The following is a 21,670-nucleotide window of genomic DNA, read 5'->3' on the forward strand; positions in this document are numbered from 1 at the left end:
TAATTTAAAAGGGCCTTTTTAAACGATGGTCCGCATCAAATGAGCAATTATTTAAAGGTTACCTTAGAGCTTGGGTGATTAAACATGTGAATCCCAACTTAAAACAAACGAAAAGGATTTCAGTGGTTCGGAAACTGAAATTTCGAGACAAACAGTAAACAATTTTTTGAGTAGTTGCTTGGTGTTCTATCGCTAAGGATCGAAAGAGTTATTTACCTAAGATGTGAGAAAAGAAGTACTTTACCGGACGGTGATCGCGGTTGACGGAACTAGAAGTGCAGCAAAGAGCTTCGTACGTGTTAGGTGCACCATTTTTTCCAGAAAGCGCAGGTGGGTTAACTTTGTTGCTATTTTTTAGTTTAATTGAATATTAACATACGGTGAGGGTCTTTAAAAGCTCTCAAAATCTTACATGTTCATGTATATTTCCACATGAGATTGTTCACGAAAAGTAGAAATAGTTTATTTTGACTAAACGTAGATCTGGGCGTCTCTGTTTTGACAATAAGGTACTTCTTAGTTTGTGTCAAATCGCCAACAATCATCCTTGAAGCTTTCACGTTTTCAGATTTTTGATCTTTTGTTACTTTCTAACATTCCTCATTCACCGCTTTCCGAAGATCTCCCCCCCTGACTCCCGAATACGGAAACCCTTTATCCTTTTTACTTAATAATTTTCAGGAAAAGTTCAAACCTTTTCGGGTGCTATTTATTGCTCTAGCTGACAGATATCGATCCTACTGATTAAGTGATTGATATTGTTGCGATTAGAAATTAAAAAATTACAGTTGCACGCAATACCTACCATATCACAAATAGAAACAGGCCATTGGGCGTAGAAAATAAAAAAGTCCTGTGGTTTCAAATGCATAAGATTGACCCTCTATGCTGCCAACGAAGCGTTACAGGCTTAAAAATTCAATATGAAGAATCTCAGTTTCGAGGAAATTAAAATCTAGAAAATCAGTATAAATTTTGTCTATATCTCGGCAACACAAAGAGATAAAGAGACTCGTCCAGGATCACCACATTTTTTTATTCAATTACCATACCGAGGCAATTGACTTTATCTGTACTGTTATTGCAAGCGCTTTTCAGATTCCCAAGAGGTCGGTACCTAAAGTTTGACAAGTATAACTTAAATTGAATTTACCTATTTTCTAGTGGAAGAAAACCTTCATAGGTACCTGGTCTTGTGGTCTGACGACCGGGTTATGTGGGATTCATCTCTGAAGAGGACGCTTACCCACCAAAAACCTCCCCTCGTCACCCTGGGTCCCTACAGAAATCTTCTCCATACCTCATTTCAGGAAACCCGAAATAACCAGAACTAACCCAAATTAACTCGAATTAACCTAAACTAATTGTCCAATAAACCTTTTTTCCACATTAACGACATTTTGTGTGGAAGTTTTTGAGGTACACACCACTGTATTCGAGTATCTATTTTGAAATAACGGGAATTGGCATGTAGGAAATTGTTCGGGATTAAGAATAACACACCCTGCTGAGGATTAGAAAAGGTGTGCCAGACCCACTTTTTTTTAATCAAAAGGGATTTCACGCTAAATTGAAAGAATTTAGCATTTAAATGGCATATTTACACTTAGCTGTATGTATTGATTTCCTGGTTTTCTATCAAATCGTCGAATCGAACATTTCAGCCCAACATTGTCCTAGTTGTATGAAAGACAAAAACCCATACAAAACCGGAAGCATTGTCCTTTCTTGAGGAAGTAGAGAATGGCTGAGCGAAGGAAGTCGTCTCTAATCTACATACAAGGGTAAAAAGTGTTGCTTGGACGAACACTGCAAACTAGCGGCGGCCGAGGGTTGTTTTAGGCTAAGCAATCCGGCGGAGAGGTCCATTAATCTTGCCTCATCTTGTCCCCTATTGCATATTCACGTCCACACATCACGAAATCCTAGAGAAGCTGACTAGTAGGCAGGAGTTCGCCTATCGAATTCGTGTTATCGACTTTTCTTATAAACACCCATGTAATAAGTTCGTTATCGATAAACATATTTCTTATGAGCGTGCGCTGAATTTGTTTTATCAAACATATTTGCGAGCTGAGAGACGCACTTTATTGCACGCGTGCGTTAAAAATTAAATTTGACACACATGTAAACCTAGAGAATAGTACGTTCGGATAAAACTTTCTTAAAACAGCACATTGGTGTTAAAAATCGAGTTTGAAAAATGTTGGAGCGAGGCGACGAAGATTGTGAAAGGGAAATCTTATACTCCCTCCGTTCGTAAATTAGTGTCCTATTTCCTTTTTTTTTCAGAAATTAAGATTGTCTTAATAGGCTTAATTTTTTTGCTGGCTGTGGTTTACTTTACAAATGTAATAGTTATAATTTTTTTACCTTTAATACACATAGAATTTGGCACTTTTTTAAGTCGGAAATTTGAAATACCACCATAAGAAAAATGTGAAGGGTAAGAATAAAAATTTGGTCATCCAATGAAATGAAAAACTAAACTTGTTTAGTAATGTAAGATTTTACCGAATGACAGTAATACCCCATTAATGACCAGTTGCCGCGCTAGTCTGCCATATGATCTTGTTCAAGAAACTAAAAAGTAAACAACTGAAGAATCAAACGTAAGTGGTACCAGTATTTAGCAATGGACTAGTTGAATCGACTAAGTATTTCATGATTATTTTTTTGCAAAATTGGACATTAATTTTTTAACAAAAAAAATTTTTGATATCAGACCCCTGTTTTCGAAGTAAAGTAGCATTATTGTTTCTACTAATATAGAACAACTACTCATGCGCACTGTCAATGAAATATGGGAAGGCTTATAGAGTTAGTGTTATCCGTTATCTAAGGGGAGATGACATAGCTTTATCGTAACGTTATGTTAGCTCAAAATAGTGAAAGGTAGCAAAAAAATTTTACTTTTCGATCCCACTAAATTACACTGCTTTTAGCAGCAATTGGACACCTATTAATTTGATATGAGGCATACAAAATTGGTTTTGTCTTCGTCCAGTATAATTCCGATGATAGGTAGGGTCGGCCCAAAGAAAGATAATATAGAGAACTGGTAACGTAAAGTCAAATCTGTAATTGTTTACCGTGAAGACATACCGTAAAGGAGTCGATACTTAGCACCGTATATTTTCTAATCTAACTATTAAGTTACCAAAACCGTTTGGAAATGGACAGCTTTCTACGACCCGAAATAGAAAAAATATATTTCTTCATGATTTCAATTCTATACCATGCGCACCCTCCAGATCCATCGATGGAGACCCATTATAAAATTACTATTAAAATAATTTATTAAAAATAAATAACAATGGTATTAGATCCACTAAATAATATTTTTGGAATAAATAACCAGTTTGTTTTTACCAATAAAATAAATGGTTCAAAATAGATAAAGCGCATAAGAATATTTATTTTCATTAAAATATTTTTTATTATTTATTAGAAAACTTTATTCACTACAGAAACTTGTGTTATCAGAATGAATAAACCTATTTATCTAAATTCAAGCCATTTGAACGTATTTAAGGTAAATAAACAGTTGTTCGGTCCCATAATTGAATAAAAATTTTATTCACCGTTAAAATTTTTTAACTGAATTTAATAAATTTTTGTCTGTGTTGCAGTCTAGAAAAAATTAGACTTTTTTCCCAATTATACGATTATGTAAATTTGTTATAATCTTACACAGAATATATTGACATTTAAATTAATGCGAAAAATTGATGAGGATTTTGCAAAATCAAAACGTCGAGAAAACATTTTTTTACCGCATCGTACATTCTATTTCCATCCACAATGAGGAAGAAGTATTAAAGAGAAACTCTGTAGGAGAAGAAAGATATCGCTCAAGCTCGTGCACAAGGGGACAAATCGCAAAATGTGAATATTGAGTTAAGTTATAATATTCCTGAACTTTGGTATGAAATGTAAGATTACATTTTAAACAACTTTTTTTAGTCGAATTATTTCGTATCTTCGAAAATAAAGGCACTTTATTGTTGAGGGTTATTTCAGATTTGTTTTTAAAATACCCTGTATAACACGAAATTAACCTATTTTTTGTATATTATAGTTTTACAACAAGGAGAACACAACTCTCAAATATCATTCAAAAATTCAAAATTTTTTTATCCATTTATCCTCTTGTTACATTTATCCTGGGACACACTGTATATTATAAATTAACTTAGACTTTACTCAGTCGATGGAGTTTATTTTCGAAATTACAAAAAAGACACCGCCTTCAACGGTTTTCATATAGTTTATGAACTTACTTCAAAATGCACATTTTGATATTTGTCCCCCTTCGCTTGCGCTTGAGCAATATTTCCTAGTTGTAACCTTTTCGTTTCCAGCTACTAAAAACGCGACATATTTTGGTGTCAACTATCGACATGAGAACAAAACATCAGTCTGTAGGAAAGTCGATTTCTAACCCGACTATCGATAATACAATGCCCCTACACATAAGTCTTCATGCATGCCAAGTTAAGAGTTAAGACGCAGGACAGAGAGGACGCGGCCTTTCTGAGATTGGGGTCTCAAACCCGGGTTTTAGCAAACGGTCAGGGACTTTCCAGGGTTAATTAGAATAAAGGGATCTGCCATCAAAAAATTTAAATTGGTCCTCCTTAAGTCGGGGAATTAATTGATGTAAATGTTCGGACCCGCTACGCACATTGTCTTCCGTCTTCTGGTCAGTTTAGGCCTTGATTACAGCTCCCTAATCATATTGGGGATTGATCTTTAGTGTAGACCATAAACGTTATAATTGATTTAAGAATTTTAGCAAGGATTATTTGCCCTTCCAAACAACTAACTAACCCTTTGATTTGGAAGGGGCATAAATGCGGTAACCAGAGAGTCAACACATTCGCAGGAGACGCATTTTTTACCTGAGATGGATTGATTTGCGGCTGCGCCGACATATTTAAGTTGTGTTTACTTTTGCGCATGCCCAGCGGGTGTTTCGTACTCTTGATATTGCATTAATTTGCCTCGAAATACATTTTAAGAGCGACACGGGATCTGAATCGTCGATTCACAAAATTCTTATAAAATAAATATGCCATTTGGGAGGTAAATCCATATATCGAAGACGCAATTAACGTCATTTATTTCCGATGATCAATCTGTGTCCCAACTACGATTACTGAAATCTACATGAATGCAGATTCAATTTGGGACACACTGTATATCACCCTCCCCATCAGGAAAGGAATTCTTTCCGTTGTAAATTAGACTGAAGCAAAGATAAAATATATAGCTATCCGGGGCCAGAAAAGGCCAAATACCTCTTAAACCACAACACATCCCGAAATTAAAACTCTTCGGAAAGCTAGGTAACGTATCTTGTTAGCTGGAAACATTAGTCAACCCTTTTCACTTACCCTGTTGGGAAGACATTCCTGACCACACGTTCTCTGTCCCTGGTCAGAATGTTTTCTGTCCTTGATGGGATATAATTTATTTTATCCCAATACCGAATTCCAGATACCTGGCACTCACTACTAGGCCCCAATTTGTCAGTGTGATAGGAATTTAACTTATTCCATTTCTAGGCGATGTACACTATTAATTAGTTTCGGAATGATATCAACCCTGTATGGTCACTAAGACCGGACGTGACCGAAATATACGGTATTTGAGACATTTGTCATTTGTTATTGTCTCGCAGGTGTAATTGAGCGTAAAGGGTTTGCGTTCTTAGAATAATAACGATCTTGATTATTTTTAAAAGTTTGCATACAAATTTACGAACGTTTGTTAAATGAAAAAACAACTAGTCGAATAATCGTTCTCGACCGGACAGCTAGTTTTACTAGAGCTGGTTTCACAAAACTTCTGCGTCATGGTTATTTACTTCACAAGTGCGAAAAGATGTACTTTGCCTCACGCTGACTGCACTTGTCCGAACGACCCATACCGGTTAGCAATCGCGTGAGGAATAGTTATTTACACAAGTAAAGTTGCTCTTACCGCACGAGCATGAGATATCGCGCCCAGGCCGCGGCGAGCGCAGCAATCACGCGCGTGTTTTAAGAAACTTTCTTAAGAATTATGTAAATTATTTTTCCCACGGCCATGAACCATTACAAAAAAAAACATTTACCTGACCGAGATTCAAATTGGCCACTACCTCACGGTTACAGATCGACGCAATTCTGCGGATGATTACATTCATAATTACCGAGTAGACGATCCTTTTTGACGTTTTGTGATATTTTTTGCTGGACATTATTATCGAAACTAACGTCTTGTTGATATTTTCGCGCCGACGTATTTTGCCTAATTGACTAATATAATTACATGATAAATTTTTTGCTACAGTAGTTCATTGCTAGCATGTCCATCATTCATTTTTTTTTTTGCCTAACACACGCGTGTGTTAGCATTTATTTCCTCAACGATTATCTTCGTTTGTTATGATTATTTTTGTCGAGGATCGTGGAAAGATACTTCCGGAAGTGTGTTATGGCAATGCAGCTATAAAACTTTTAAGGGGAATCAAAGAAACTTGCTTATTCGATTTAGCACCAGACCCAATATTGAGGGTCCTGTCAAGCGCTCACCTAAACGAATTGGCTAACAGCAGTGTCTGCCACGGCTCTACGGTAGAACCTGCAACTTAGGACCCAGATCAGACATGATTTGCAGATATTTGGCGGGTTGAAGGTATCATGGCGGACAATCTTAGTGGACCAGACATGAACTTGAGGGACGGAAACCGACAAGTTCGTTTAGGATATTCTTTTTTAAATAATAAAAAAAAACTACAGGACAGTTTGTTAAAGTTCTAATTTTTTTAACCCTTTATCTAAGAAATAACTCATGCTATCTAAATAAAATAAATTATGTCTTAAAAGTCCTTCCTCGCAGGTACGAAAGTTAAAAACAGAAAAAGGAAATGTACATCTATTATATTTGCATCAATGATGTGCGCACCATTGCATAAATTAAAAATAGATATTCATTGCTACACCATTTAAGCGCTTTGAATGATATCTTAGAGCGAACCCGAAGTTTTTTATTATTGAACTTCGAAAAAATACGGGGTGTTTTCCTAAAGTATATATTTTTCGTGAAAATTCTCTCGGAGTACATAAACTTGAACCCAGACTTCTATTTTAAGGTCACAATGATGGAGCTCCTGTACGACCAAATAAATTAAAAAAAAAGTAACATTCGAAAAAAAATCTTGTAATACGAAATTTTGGGTTTCGATATGCTACTTAGCCAGAGCAAAGCACAACAATATGACTTGAAATATATTTTAATTGATCCCATTGGATTTTTAAAAGTCGTTTTTTTCAGACACAAAATACTTCTTTGCCTACTTACATACATATGGTCAACTCAATCATATTTGTCAAACGACTCTTTACTAAATTTCCATGGCACGAAAATAAACGTGATTATAACACTCACATAACATTAATATTTTTATTATTCCTCACTATGCTGGACTATTCCTGAAAAGCTCCTACTGATTATATGCAAATTTATTTACCTGAAATCCCGACTCAATTAAGTCTTTAAAACTATTTAAAAAGCATTTGAAGAACCTTTTAGATGAATTGTTCTGTGATGTCAAGGAATATTGTGAAAATCTGTAAGTTGCCTTTTTTACTTTTACTTTTTCTTTGATGTTGTCGTGTTTTGCGACTTTTGGGCAATAAAGGGTTTTTACATTTTTATTGAAATTATTAAACAAGAATAATGATAATTTTTTTACATTCTCAAGATAGAATGTTAAAGCGTATTAAAGAGAACGAAAAAAGGGTTGCACTGTCTAATCCCAGTTAATGGTATTTACCATCCAACTATTACATATATATATCTATGGTGGTAACTGAAATAATTATTATATTTGATATTGAATAATTGATATATTTCCAAAGTGGTTGTCGGCACGTAGGGGTTACCCGAGAATGATTTCACATTTTGGTGTCAAATTGGTAATAAAACCGTGTCTTGACGGTTCCCATCACTAATTGCCAAAACCTTGCGAATACGTAGCAAGTGGTAGTTGTGGTTTCGATATAGAAACTGAAATTTTTAGTTGGGAAATTTATGTCGCACGCACTTGAAATATGAAGAATGGCGAAGCACTTATAAAAATGGTGAATCGACTACGCGACAAATTCGTCTTCGTTCGTCATTTAAAAATGTTGGAAATTTTCATTTTTCCGAAATGTTCTCAATTAACGAAATTCAATTAGGTCACTTTTAAAAATTGTGTGTTAAGTTGCACCGCCTTTTGCACACGCATTTTTGACACGATTCAAAAATACGTTTAATTTTTTTTATTAGTGCAAAAATAAAAATATCGCGAGAAAATTTTTATTATTAATCTAAAATTGATGTGCGTGTGTCAGTTTTAAAGGAGTTTTAATCGGAATATTTGACGGTTTTTTTTTAAGTAATTACGTAAGTATGTTAGTAACTAGTGAAAACAATTTCTTCTCAAAAAGCTAATTGATGTCTGAGTAAATGACATTAAAATTGTTCTGAACAAGCACTTAAATGAAAGGTTGACGCTGGGGCTTTATCGTCTTAATTATTCGGGACAAATACCGGAATAACCACTACCCTTATGGGATATCGATTTTAGTAATATCCAAGCAATATCCGAAGGACTTAAATGTCATTTGCATAGGTTAATATTGGGTCCGAGAGTTTTGTAATTTGTTGAGCCGTAAGCGAGCATAGCTCTATTTCTATATTTCTGATATTAATATTGAAACTCTTCAAACCTTCTTACATTAACTTGCTGCCAGGAATTAACCAAGGGTCTAACCCCCGCATAATCTTTTCCGGAAACCACATGCTTTCGGGTTCATATATTTAAGCCCGATCTGCAGCAGTAGGTAACTTTAACAATAATAGTCGTTTTAGATATCATAAAGATAAGACCTTTTGCCCTCCACTAAAATCCAAGATGTACACGGTATTTATAATAATATCCAAGGGCTATTCCAAGTTGCTCCCCTCTTTCCTTCGTGATTATGTTGTGTGTGAAAAGGGCACTAAGGATCCCACGCGAGTCCTTTAGCCGCAGTTAGCAGGATGAATCCTATGAGGATAATTACTTTACGTCAATGGGAACACGCACATTTTCCTATATTTGTGGTGCATTTGGGTTACAATTTGTAGACCTGCTTGAAGGTTGAGACTTAGCCGCTTGAATACAGTTACGTTCGTAAAATATTCAATAAATTTTGCACGTGCTTAAAAACTAAATTCATTCTCTTAGATATTCATCAAGTTCTTTTGCGGTACACGTAAGTGCAGGAAAAGTTACCGATAAGTTCGCAAAAGGAACGAAATGTTCAAGCAGAAATGGAACGAAGATGTCGAGCAACCCGACGCCACGTGTTTCAGCTTATTGGCTCCATCAGGCGCGTGTGCCTACAAAGGAGCAATGCCGCACATATCCGAATACATGCGAGTGTAGAATGAGAACATATGAATATGGAGTAGGAGGAAAGCACTGGAGAACTACGAGCCGGCACGGGCTCAGCTTATTGCGGAGGCACCCAAATTTTCCTCAATTTTGGTTCAGAAGAGCCACGTCAGCGTCGCCATGGATACCCGCGAAGATTTACCTAGTCAGCAGAGTTCAAAGGGGGAAAATTCGAACAATAGAATATTTCCATTTCTGGTGTTTGCGGGTTGGGTGAATCCCAGCAGAAATCTAGGGCGCAGCTGTCATCGATACTCTGAATTCATCGCCGAAGTTGAAAAAAAGTTGAGTTTCCTCAGCAGGCTCAGCTTCTTTGATAATTACATGTAGAATTTCACTTCTAGATTGAAAAAAAAAACAGGTGGCTATAGCATGTAACCCTATCATTCTCGCTCATATCATAAGTAGATATATTTTTTTGTTGATTCCATTCACCCATTATTCGATATATCATGGTATTAATCCTCATATTACCATTAATGTTAAATTGGGCACCTAAACACAAGGGAAGACAGTACATGGCTATGCAAATTCGTATAATCATCTTAGTCGTATGTGGGGGCCAATCGATGTGTGTTGATATTAAAGGCGACGCAGTAAGATTAATGAGGGCGTATACTACACCCCAAATTTATCTTATAATGAATATCTGAAATTCTAGCGTCTTGGGCCACGGCCTAGGATTAATTATACGTCCGTTCCTAGTGAGCAAAAAATCTTCTCTGAATGGGCACATCATCTCTGATAAATATCCCGGGTCGTTTTACTTGGGTCTTGGACTTGGTGAAGATTTTAATGTGGAGGTTAGGTGTTTAACTCAAATCGAGTTTAATTCATAGTCTGAATGCAGAAAAGATAAAACTTCTGAGTGAGAAATTTTTAATTCAATTACCAGCATTACGCAGAAATGTTGTGCAAGCCACTCTGCGCTCAATGTTTCTGTCTCGCGTTATTTCTTGGACGATGGAAGGGAAAGGCCTAATCATTTTTAGCAGTACCGACACAAGACGGAGGTGCCGAACGGTACAAGTTTAGTGTTCGGACTCCTTTACATGTCTCCGAACCAAAATCGACAGAATAGTTTTTCTTGGCAATTGGGAACGGTTTTGTTTCCTCTCAAAAGTCAACATTCTATACAACTTCAAAGAGGTCGAGATCCTTAAGAGTGCGAGAAATTAAAAATTGAAGGAGTCATTATCTAAAAACTAGTAAAGGATTCGCTACCTAAGAAATGTATAGACTCGTCCACAGAATGCAAGTCAGTAATATTGATGGTGTTCAATCATTTCATAGTTTAATAGCGCGCTGTGAAGCATTACGTAACAATATTATCAGGTTAAAACCGTTGATCGTAGCAAAAATTATTCAGAATAGACTATAGGATAAAGATTGTTCTAATAGGAGAGGATAGTAGTTCCGGTATAGCTTCAAACATTTTACACGTATTAGTTCAAACTCCAAATTTTTCCAATTTCGAATGGGCTACCAATGAAGCAAAGTTTACAGGCAATGAGATACAAAATACTCATCCTAATCATACCTCGACGGTCGTTAATGCACACTTCCTCCGTCACAACCATTTCCATCATAGATTTTTTATAAACATTTGGGCCAGATTAGTGACCCGATAATTAATTGATCTTTTCGTGCCGCCAAATCGATTAACCGAATACGATTTTTTTTTGGAAAAATGATTTGCAAAAACTCTTAAAGGAGATTACTTTAGATGTACATAGGGAAATGTGATTTTTATAATATGGTGCACCCCTCACTTTGATCGCCTAAGACGCCGGAATTTGAATGGAAATCGATGAATCGGTGATGGAGACCCTACCAGGGCCTCCTCGGTGACCCGATCTGACACTCTTTAATTTATATATATAACATGAAAAAACATTATAAACGTCACGAAAATACGCGATATCGAAGGTCTTTGTAATCGCATTGAAGCAACTGCGGTACAAATTGGAAGATTTTGATCTTGAAAGTAAAGCCGCTTTCTGTGTACGTCGAGCTAAACTTTGAGTTATTAGTTCGTCATAAAGTGGTTAACTGCTTTTTGAAAAAAAAATTACAAGATTTCAAACACCCTGTTTTACGTAAGAGGTAATGGATGTGATTAATTGCGTGTTCAAGTTACGAAAAGTCCAATAATCATTTTCCGCATGCAAATTATAAAGTTGTATTTGAACGTCGCGCCGGTGGCCTGGCCTGGCCTTATCTGGCCCTCTGGTCACACGCAAGGACGAATCCTTAGAGAAGGCACGGCCCGTCCTTCCTCCTTTTGCGTTATCTTGTTCTTGTCCTGTCAGGACCCTTCTCTGTCTCAGATATTAAGGAAATGTTCCACTACATGTAACGTCATTTGCATGATCATTATTCTTATTGGGATGCATTAATTTTGTCACACTAACTTGAAATATGTTTCTTTACTGACGGCATTATAACGAGGGAGCGACTATTTATCTCTAATATTTAGGGCAATCGACGTACATATTTAGCAACAGGAAATTTTTAGTATTTCCTTATGCTGTGGGGCTACCTAGCTTCATATTTTTTCTTTACACATTCTTAGGCGAACCTACTCACAGCTGGTTTTTTACCTCTTCAGGTCTCTTGTTAAGGGCGTATAGTTAGTTACGTATCTAATGCCGGTAGATTTTTAAATATGGATCCGTATTTTCTACTTCGCAGTTCTCGTCATTTTTTTTTCTTTTCAAAATAACTTAAACAAATACACTGCTGTCCACAAAAACAATTTTTTCACGAAATATGCTATTTTCAATAGGTCAAATACAAGGAATGGGAACTTATTGATATATAGGATGTTTTATAAACAAACGGAAAAACTATCAGGGGACATAGAGCTCATGAAAAAAAAAATTTAGGTCGAATAAAGTAAAGGTCCGAAATTGCTTCGTTTCCAAAATAGAGACTGTTTAATTTATTTAATATTTTTTAAATATTTCAAAAACAACTTGAAATGAGTTTAAGAACAAGCGATGGCAGAATAAATGTGCATATTTTGGAGTAGACAGAATAATTCCATCTACGCCAGTGGCGTTCGTGCAGGTATCCAACGTTTCTACAAGTGTAAATGGCTCAGAATTTAATAGAACCATAATTAGGAAGAAATGCTTTATTTTGCGATGAGACATGTTTGTTTCCATGTCTTTTACCCCTACTAAAAGAACATTCTCTTAAAGAACTAAAAAAGAAATCGCACTTGAAAGCCTAGTCCGATTTTTTGGTAGGCACAAGAACGAGAAATTATTTTTTATGTGGAAAACAGCTATTTGAGTAACAAAACGCCAAAAGGTCTTTTTCGTTTCAAAAATCCGTAGAAAAAAATCAGAGGAGCACTATTTTTTTCATTAAAAAGGTCACATTGAATAGCTGCACGGACGCCACTAATGTAGGTGGAAATGTTCTGCCCACTCTAGAACATGCACATTTATCCAGCCGCAGCATGTCCCTAATTTCATGTCCCCATCACAAAACGTTTTTGAAATATTTAAAAAATGTAAAAAATAAGAAATTATACACTGTATATCTTGGAAACGAAGCACTTTCGTACCTAACAAAATATTCGTTTTTATGAGCTGAACATCCTCTGAAAGTTTGTTGGTGTGTTTATGAAACACCCGGTATATGTCCAATCATAAGGCCAATTTCGTTAATGGCGCACATTTGCATAAAACTTACGCAACACTTGAACGATCACACCCTCTCATCCCCATGTCCCCTCGATCCCTCATTTCGCTTCGGGTGCCCCACGGCATCGGCCCTGACAGTCGGTTCCGAAATCCGTGTGTGTGCATGCAGATACAGCCACACTGTTTCAATATATTGATTATGCTTTATTACCATTTCAGGTCCAGTCTTGCAGCCCCACGACTTAAAAGGATTTATTGACCATTAGACTAAAATGCTTACCACCAACCTCAAAGGGCCAAAATAATTATTACTACAGATATTTTTAGAGCGAGACTCAGGCAAGATTCTCTATACCTATCGTAAAATATTCATCGGGCTAGGCCAGGATAAGGAATTGATTGTTCTCTTATTCCTGCTACTGAATATGTATTACAGGATTCGCCGTCCTTCCCGTGGTCGTCTTACAGGAATGGAGATCTTCTGATATGTGGTCTGCCAACCAAGATATTTATGCTTTACTTAATAATGTAAGCGGTCTAAGATTGAAGCCTGCATAGGGTTTAGACTGCGGTATTGCTTGCATTATTGTATGATTTAATGCTTGTGGATGAGGATTTGGTAAACATAGTTAGGGATTAATAAAAGGACCTTGAGGACGAATTTCGTTTCATGGAGTACAGCTTAAATTCGCCGGCTATAGAGCAATGACTTGCTCAGATCTCTCATTATAATTGAAAGTAAAAAACCACAAGCAATAACTAAACCGGATATGGGAAAATTTATGCACTTATGATGAGAATTTTAATCGTTTATGATTAGTTTAGGTAGGCGGTTCGGATTATTAAAAATGCATATTTTAATAAAAATTTATTTAAGTAACAAGTGCGGGAAGTAACACTTTTCCGCAGGCGAGTGGAGTTTTGAGTGCTATTCAGTTGAAAGCACTGTCATAAATTAGACTCAATCTTTATTTTCTGCTTCAGAGGCCATGCAGTCCCGACATATTGCTCTCGCAGAATATGAAAAATATAGAAAAACTCTTTTAAATTGCTACAAAAATGATTTAATACCACACTAAATCAATACAGTTTACTTAATTCGTCCTTTACTTTATTACGATCTTTATCTAAAAATAGAAACTGAATTAGCATTTTTAGGGACGCTCTTTGAACAGCAGCTTTAAAGTCGCAAAATTCGGCAGTAATGTGACCCAGTATCTCAGAAACCAATAAAGATATTGAAAATCCGTATGTATAGGATCATAGAGCGCACCGAGACGATTGATTTGTGCTATTTTTGTGACAGCTATTTTTGCCATCTTACAGTTTACTTCTTGTTGCATACCCGTAGTTTGCCTGCCACGTGCCTGTATTTTTCAGTTAAGCTGCGTACATTTGTTCTATATAAAAATACCGTAACGTTAATCGAAATCTACTCAAGTAACTCCCACAATAAAAACCGAGAATGCTAATGGCGTTAGTGGTTTTTCGCCCTCTATTGTGCGAAAGTGCTATCCACCGTAACGTTATGTTATGTGAAAATTGTAAAATTTAAGGAAACATTTAATTTTTAAATTTATTTATTGTTTTAACTTGAATTCAAGTAAATGAAAGGTTTTTATTCATCCGTTATAATTTCGGTGATACAAATGCCATCTCGGAAGCTTCCAAGAATAAGGTGTAAATCGTAATTGCTAACAGGACGGTACGGCAGTGCCGTAAGGTGCGAGAGAACTCCCTATTATGAACATCGCCCCTTAAAAAGGAAATCATAGAATTTTACACACTCTATACGTGAATCAACTTCTAAAGATCCAAAAGAGCTAAATACACTCGTTAAACTTTTTTACTGTCATAAAACCAGCTGAACCAAGTGCAGAAAATTCCAACGAAAATGGGCAATAACTCAACAATATTTCGAGCAGACACCGTCTTTCATTCGCTGACCCTCAAGGAACTGACCTACCGCAAGGGTTAGTGAGCAGATCGGTCAGTGAAAAAATAATGGAGAAAAGGAACGAAAGTTGCTCGCTATCTCCGGAATTTTTATTACTTTCGAAGATTTATGTGGGTCACTGCTAATTCAATGGTCGCCTTGAGTGACTTCAGACAGGGTTAACCGACAAATCAGTATTTGTTTTTTGATATTGGATGGAATATTGAAAATCAATACTGCCGAAACTTATATTTAATTTCAAACTGCATTAAATCGAAATCTAACAAAGGTATATTTTTCAAACATGCCCCCAGGTGATGTTTCACGTTCCTCTAGTTTTTTCACGGTCCCAAATTATTTTTAATGTGCTCATAATTTATTTTTACAGACCCGTAGTTTATTTCTACGTATACAACTAGAACTGTCGCGAACAATTACGTCAAACGTTTTTTTTATACAGTTTTAGTTTTGTTGAGACGCTCGTACATTAATTTTATTATAAAAAAAGTAGAATCAAACAAAGCAGTATATTTTAGAACTGGCAAGGCCTTTTTTATTACTCTTATATTTTTTATTTTATTTACATTAACACCAATATGAGCCATTTTATGTTCTATACAGGGTGTTCCATAAACACATCGACACACTTTCAGGGGATGTGGAGCATAGAAAGGAAATATATATTTAGATAGCATAAAGATAAATCCGAAATCGCTTCATTTCCAAGACACAGGGTGTTTATTTTCTAATTTTTCAAATGTTTCATAAACAATTTAAGACAAGAACTTTAAATTAGGGACATGCCGTGGCGGAATAAATGTGCATGGTCTAGAAAGACCAGAACATTTCCATCTATACCAGTAGCGTCGGTGCGGCTATTCAATGGGGCGGTTTTGATGAAGAAAATGGTGCTCCACTGACTTTTTTTTCTACGAATATAAATTTTTTAATATTCCATCAATTCTTAATAAAAAAAAGGCCTCTTAGTGTTTCGTTGCTCAAATAGCCGTTTACAAGATAGAAAAATAATTCCTCATTACTGTGCCTACCACAAAACCTATATAAGTTTTCTAGTGCTTTTTTGTTATTTATAGCGTTATACCGTACACCTAATATCATGTCCTTGTTCCAAACCGTTTTTAAAGTTTTAAAAATATACAAAAAAAAGAATTTAAACATTATACGTTGGAAACTAAGCGATTTCAGATCTCACTTTAGTCGATACTCTATACCCTCTAAAAATTTGTCGGAAGGTTTATGTAACACCCTGTATAAGTTTTTACCACAAACCTAAAATATAACACAACAGAGGACCGTTGATATTTCTAACCAATTGAGAACCCTGGAAATTTTCATTTAACTTCATGACAGACCCTACCGAAGGCGAAGATACTGAACTTCTTGCTGACGAGGGCATCATTTGTTCCATCATCATATTATGTGATGTTTGATGTGCAGATCAATACACATACATGTGAGGCATGAATATGCATACAGGCCGACTTGGAATATGCAGATGAACTAAGTTTCTGTCTCGAGATAAGATCTTGTGTTCAAAGTGTTTGGACATGCGGCCATCACATTCAATATTATCTCAATTCAAATTGACTTCGAAGTCTTTATGTGACTAATTCTTTCGTGGATATGTGTTTTAAATCGCATTATGCATTTTTAGAATACACATACTTGTCTTTAGAGAATGACCCAAGAAGCGAGGAAGATAGGTGATAAAGTTAAGTGTAATAGGTAGTTGTTTCTGACATAAAGCTGTAATAATGGCTTAGCACCCCGGTGAAGAAGTTTTATAACTGTTATGTCGTGAATCTGATGGGTGAGCATGGCGTCAAGGTTTTTCCGATTTACGAGATATTTACGCTCTGAAACATTGTGTTATTATATTCGAGCCAATATGAGAATAAACCTATCGGAAGGCAACACCTTCATGTTGCGCAATGTTCAAAGTGCTACCAATAAGTGTTTTAGTTCAGGAACTGCGAAAATGGCAAGAGGTGAGAATTCAGTCAACTTGGAGTATACGCAGGGTGTCCGGTTCTGCGACTCATTCGTCAGTAACTCAGTGAGTATAAAAGATACGAGGTTGTTTATATTGGAGTAGAATTGCACAATTTGGAGTTAAAATATATGACACTTCAAAATTTTTTAAATTCCTATGATTTTCGGAGGTATTGAGAAAACGGAAATTTTGAAAAACGATTTTTATTTTTTTCCTGAACGTTCGAGGATAGTCCCAAAAGTATCGACCTAACATTTAGAGAAAAAAAAATGAAAAATATTATATTATTTCTCAACGTAGTCGCTTTTGAGGTTAACACGCTTTTCCCAATGATGTTTTCTTGCTTCTATACTTTGTTTATCGTAAGAAGCTTCGAATGTTTGAAAATAGGCATCAACCTCGAATTCCACTTCTTCATTATAGGCAAATCTCATTTCAAGTTTGGAAATAGAAAATAATCTGAGAAAACTAAATCTGGCGAATAGGAGGGCAAGAAAAATTTGATACTCTGTTGACTGATTTTGGCCATCGCGATGACGGAAGTGTGGATTGGTGCATTATCTTAATGAAACCAGATTGTCTTTTTCGTAAAATGCGTTCGCTTTTTCCTGATTTCTTCGCTCAAATACTGCAATAAATCTGTGTGTTATTTTCCGATTATGGTTTTTCCTTTAGCGAGATAGTAAAAAAAAATTATTCCATGTACATCTCAAAAAACTGATGCCAACACCTTTCTTGTAGATAGAACGTTTAGTCGACGACCTTCCAGCACAGTTTTGTGGAATCTCACCCTAATATTTGGAGTTGTCAGATCTGGAATGTTATCGGATCGACCACTGTAGGATTCGTCTTGATAGCTCGTACGAGTACGTTTAAACTCTGCCACTCAATATTTTACAGTTGGCATAGAAAGACGAGGTTTTCCCAGAATAGAATCGATTTCGGCTTTTTACATTTCAAGTTAAAGTATTGAATCGCGCATCGATGACCAATTTTTTTTATATTTACAAAATCTCTAAAAGCGATCAATAAGAACAACTCCAAAACAAACACAAATCAACGTAGCACGCTCAAATTTGAGATATGAGCTTTTTAAGATTCAGTCTTTGTAATATACACAATTTTTAATACAAAAAAGTCCCTTCTATGTGTCAAGTGGAGTACTTCTGGAGCTATCCTCGTCTTCGGGAAGTTAATTCTAAATAATTGAGCCTCGTCATTGCAACTTTTCCTCTTCGACAATGCAGAGATGCGCTATTTGAAGTACGAAGTTTCGATATTTGCCAACCATCATCCAATATGTTTTCACATTTTTAAATTAAGCTTTTTTTAAATTGAACTTTCAAATAATTAGTTCCGAAGTATCCGTTAAGGACTGATTTTTGTTTTTTTTAGATATATAAAAAATTTTCCTTATACGTACTTAATTTTTTTCCATTTACCAGAAGTTTTTACGTTTCATATCCCAAGATAAATTGTCCTCCTATGTAGATCTATTAAGTCATGTTTCGTGCCCATTTCCGTCATAATTAACTTCGTACTCATTGTATGTAGCCCTCTGGAGCACCTGTGGCATCAAAATAGTGCTCTGTGTCATAATTACCATTAGAGCTATATAATAAACGCTCATTTAAGTGTACCTTTGGCTCAGCGACTGTGGTGGTCTCAAACGAGACACACTTGACAACTCCGAGCGTTTATTAGTGTACAATATTGTTCTTTTGATGTACGTGCAATTATGTAGTTTCGGGCGATTGGGTGTAAAGTATACAACACGAATAAGACCCATAATATTATACATTATTAAAGCTAGGGATTTCACATAAATCTAGGTTTTCCAGTTACAGGCTATGTGGGTAGGGATTTCAAAAGAAAGAATGAAGACGGGGAAATATAGTTTAGGTAGGGATAGACTTTGAGCCGAAGATTATACGACTTATAAAAAATTTACAAGTGTAAATAACTGTAATTGTTTTAATACGAATTTGCCGCATATAGAAAAAGTCGATCTACCGTCTACAGAGTGGCTCAAAGTTGATGTTTTGCAGTTACACACTAAACGCATCTTAAAAACGTTTTTGTTTATTCAACATAACACCCTGCATGTCGGCAAAGGCGCTGAATAATCTCATTAAAAAGATGTATAATATTCCTACGCCTAAATCGTCATAATTCACTAATAAATGTTATTTTGTGTATTGTCCCTAAATATTGGAATATTTTGGTGTTTTTGCCAAAAATTGCTATGGAACACTATTTGGTGAACACAGTTTGAAATTGTTGTTCAAATAATTGTGAATATTCGTTTGCGCGTTTGAACTAAGCTAAAAATAATAGTGAAGCTGCAATTTCCATACTGAAAATGAAAAGTACAGTGGCTCGAACACAGGTCAGTGGCGCAGATAATAAATTAAGTTTTATGACGCTACTGTAAAACAAATGTATTATCCCTCAGTTTTATGTCACAATCTGCTTTTTTTTTTTCATTTTGTTCTATTTAGAACTAAGTCCTCATGCCCAGACAGGGGTAGTATTGAACACTATTTTCATCTAAAACCAACTGAGGATAACAGTCGTCCGTTACTGAGGGCTCGGACAAACATTCAATAATAATAATAACAATACAGCTGCAAAGACAGTAATAAATCTATCGAACAAAAACCTCTCCGAGACTGAAACTCTTGTTCTTTTTAAAGGCTTAAATTACTCTGTCACTCCCAAATATGTTCCTAAACTTGACTTTATTTTTGCTATGGAAGAAACAGCTCAAACCTCACCACAGCAACACCGACAAGAGTTTTAAATTAGGTCAGGACTAATTTTAGGTAAATCTTTTAAAATGAAACAAAATATAACCCCCTTCGAGCAAAAGGCGTTGAATTGTTTGCGTAAAGATAATAATATTAATGTCACAGGCATAACGAACTATGTTACCTATAAGCAAAAAATTGAGACCTTTCAAGTGATGGTTGATAAACTAAATTAAATAAAGGCCCAATAGAAACTTTAAAAAGACAAATTTATAATACAATCAAAAAACATATAATTTTTTTAGTATTTTTAAGATGCACAGAGATAACCCAACCGTAGGGCCTATTTTCTCAGCATAAACTCGATTGTTTAGATTTTCGTGAAATATTCGAAATCCATCAGTAGGAAATAAATATTCCTGTAATTAAAGTTCTAATCTAAATTAACATAATTTTAATAAATATTGGTCGGAAAATCGACAAAAAGTTTACCAGGGCCGTATCTGTAAAAAAGTTGATGGTTCTTGACACACGAAAGATCATAGAATGAAACAAAGACTATCATGTTGAAGCCTTTAAAAAATGTGTTAGAAAAGTGCTTTTAGTTTGTGCCTATCTCTTACTCTAACTGATAAACAAAAAAAAACATTATTTTCGGAAGTATTGAAAAACTGAAAACAATTTTACACTTGTTTGCACCATGAAATTATTCCCATGAATCAAAAACTTTTTCCCAATTAACCAAGTGTGCTAGACATCCTTATCTTGGACACTCTGTATTTTATGACGTATTTCTCGATGGGTTACGGTCAATTTACCACATATTATATAGGAAGACATATTTCGTGTAGAAGCGTGGACGTAAGAAATATATGTATAATAGGGACTTGAGTGCAACAAAGGACATTCTTAATTTTCGAACGTTAATGCTGAGAATTATTTTGACCGAGTAGAAAATGGGAAACATAGAATTTTCTAAATTGTGTGGTAGTGGAAAGTTTCTTAGAAACGAAAGATCACATAAAAAATACAACATAAATGGTAAAATGTCCAGGCAAGTAAAATAGATTTATCACGGCCTAGACGTGAACGTAGGCCAACCTTGTCACAAGATTCCTCGACCGCCTCCATGTAAAGCGGGGGTCACGACATGCAAAGCGTCCCTGCCGTCCCTCATAGGAACTAATTACAATGTATGATTAATTATCGGGGCACTGCAGACTAAGTATTGCTCGTCTTGTGTCCAATGTCTTACTGCAGCCCTGCTAACCACTGTCTTAGCTTGCTAATGTCACCAGCCGACGTTATATATCGTCCGACCCATACAGAGTGGACCTTTATTATATTTGCTTTCGGCTTTTGTCCCTCATGTTTTAATGTGTCCGGAACAGGCTGAAGAGGAATTAGAAGTTAGATGGTCCGATATCGTTTCCACTGAGGGGATAGATATAGTGTCTTGACCAATAAAAATTATGTAGAAATATTGATTTATGTTTCGTTAATATTTTGGGTTTTGAATGTTTGGAGAATTAGTTCAATATTTGATTGGATCGTGAGGCAGAAAACGTAAAATTGTTTATATTTTACTTAATAAAAAATCTGTTCTCTCTGTTTCAGGAAGGACGTAGCCACCTATGCGTAGACACGAGGTCAACGTTGGACAAATAAAAAAAGGTAAAACTAATAAGTGCCACTGAGAGCAATCACTAATATAAGAAGTGATATTCAAAAAACAGAGGTTTAATTAGATAGAAACCTCAATCATTAGCCTCAAGTTTTTTCGAATGATGATATGACTCAAGTCGGAGAAACTCACCCCTCAGCGGTTAATGCGAAGAA

At 35.7% G+C, this 21,670-nt stretch overlaps 1 long non-coding RNA gene across 2 annotated transcripts in view; it reads left to right on the forward strand.

The window, feature by feature from the left end:
* Positions 1-21,670, forward strand: part of LOC136338985 (uncharacterized) — a 206,354-nt gene that overhangs the window by 113,601 nt on the left and 71,083 nt on the right. For both annotated transcript variants that reach the window (XR_010732048.1, XR_010732049.1), the window contains one exon: positions 21,449-21,505. This is a non-coding gene — a long non-coding RNA (uncharacterized lncRNA). The remainder of the gene's footprint in view (positions 1-21,448; positions 21,506-21,670) is intronic.

Source organism: Euwallacea fornicatus, chromosome 4 (assembly GCF_040115645.1).
Source record: "Euwallacea fornicatus isolate EFF26 chromosome 4, ASM4011564v1, whole genome shotgun sequence".
NCBI lineage: Eukaryota > Metazoa > Arthropoda > Insecta > Coleoptera > Curculionidae > Euwallacea > Euwallacea fornicatus.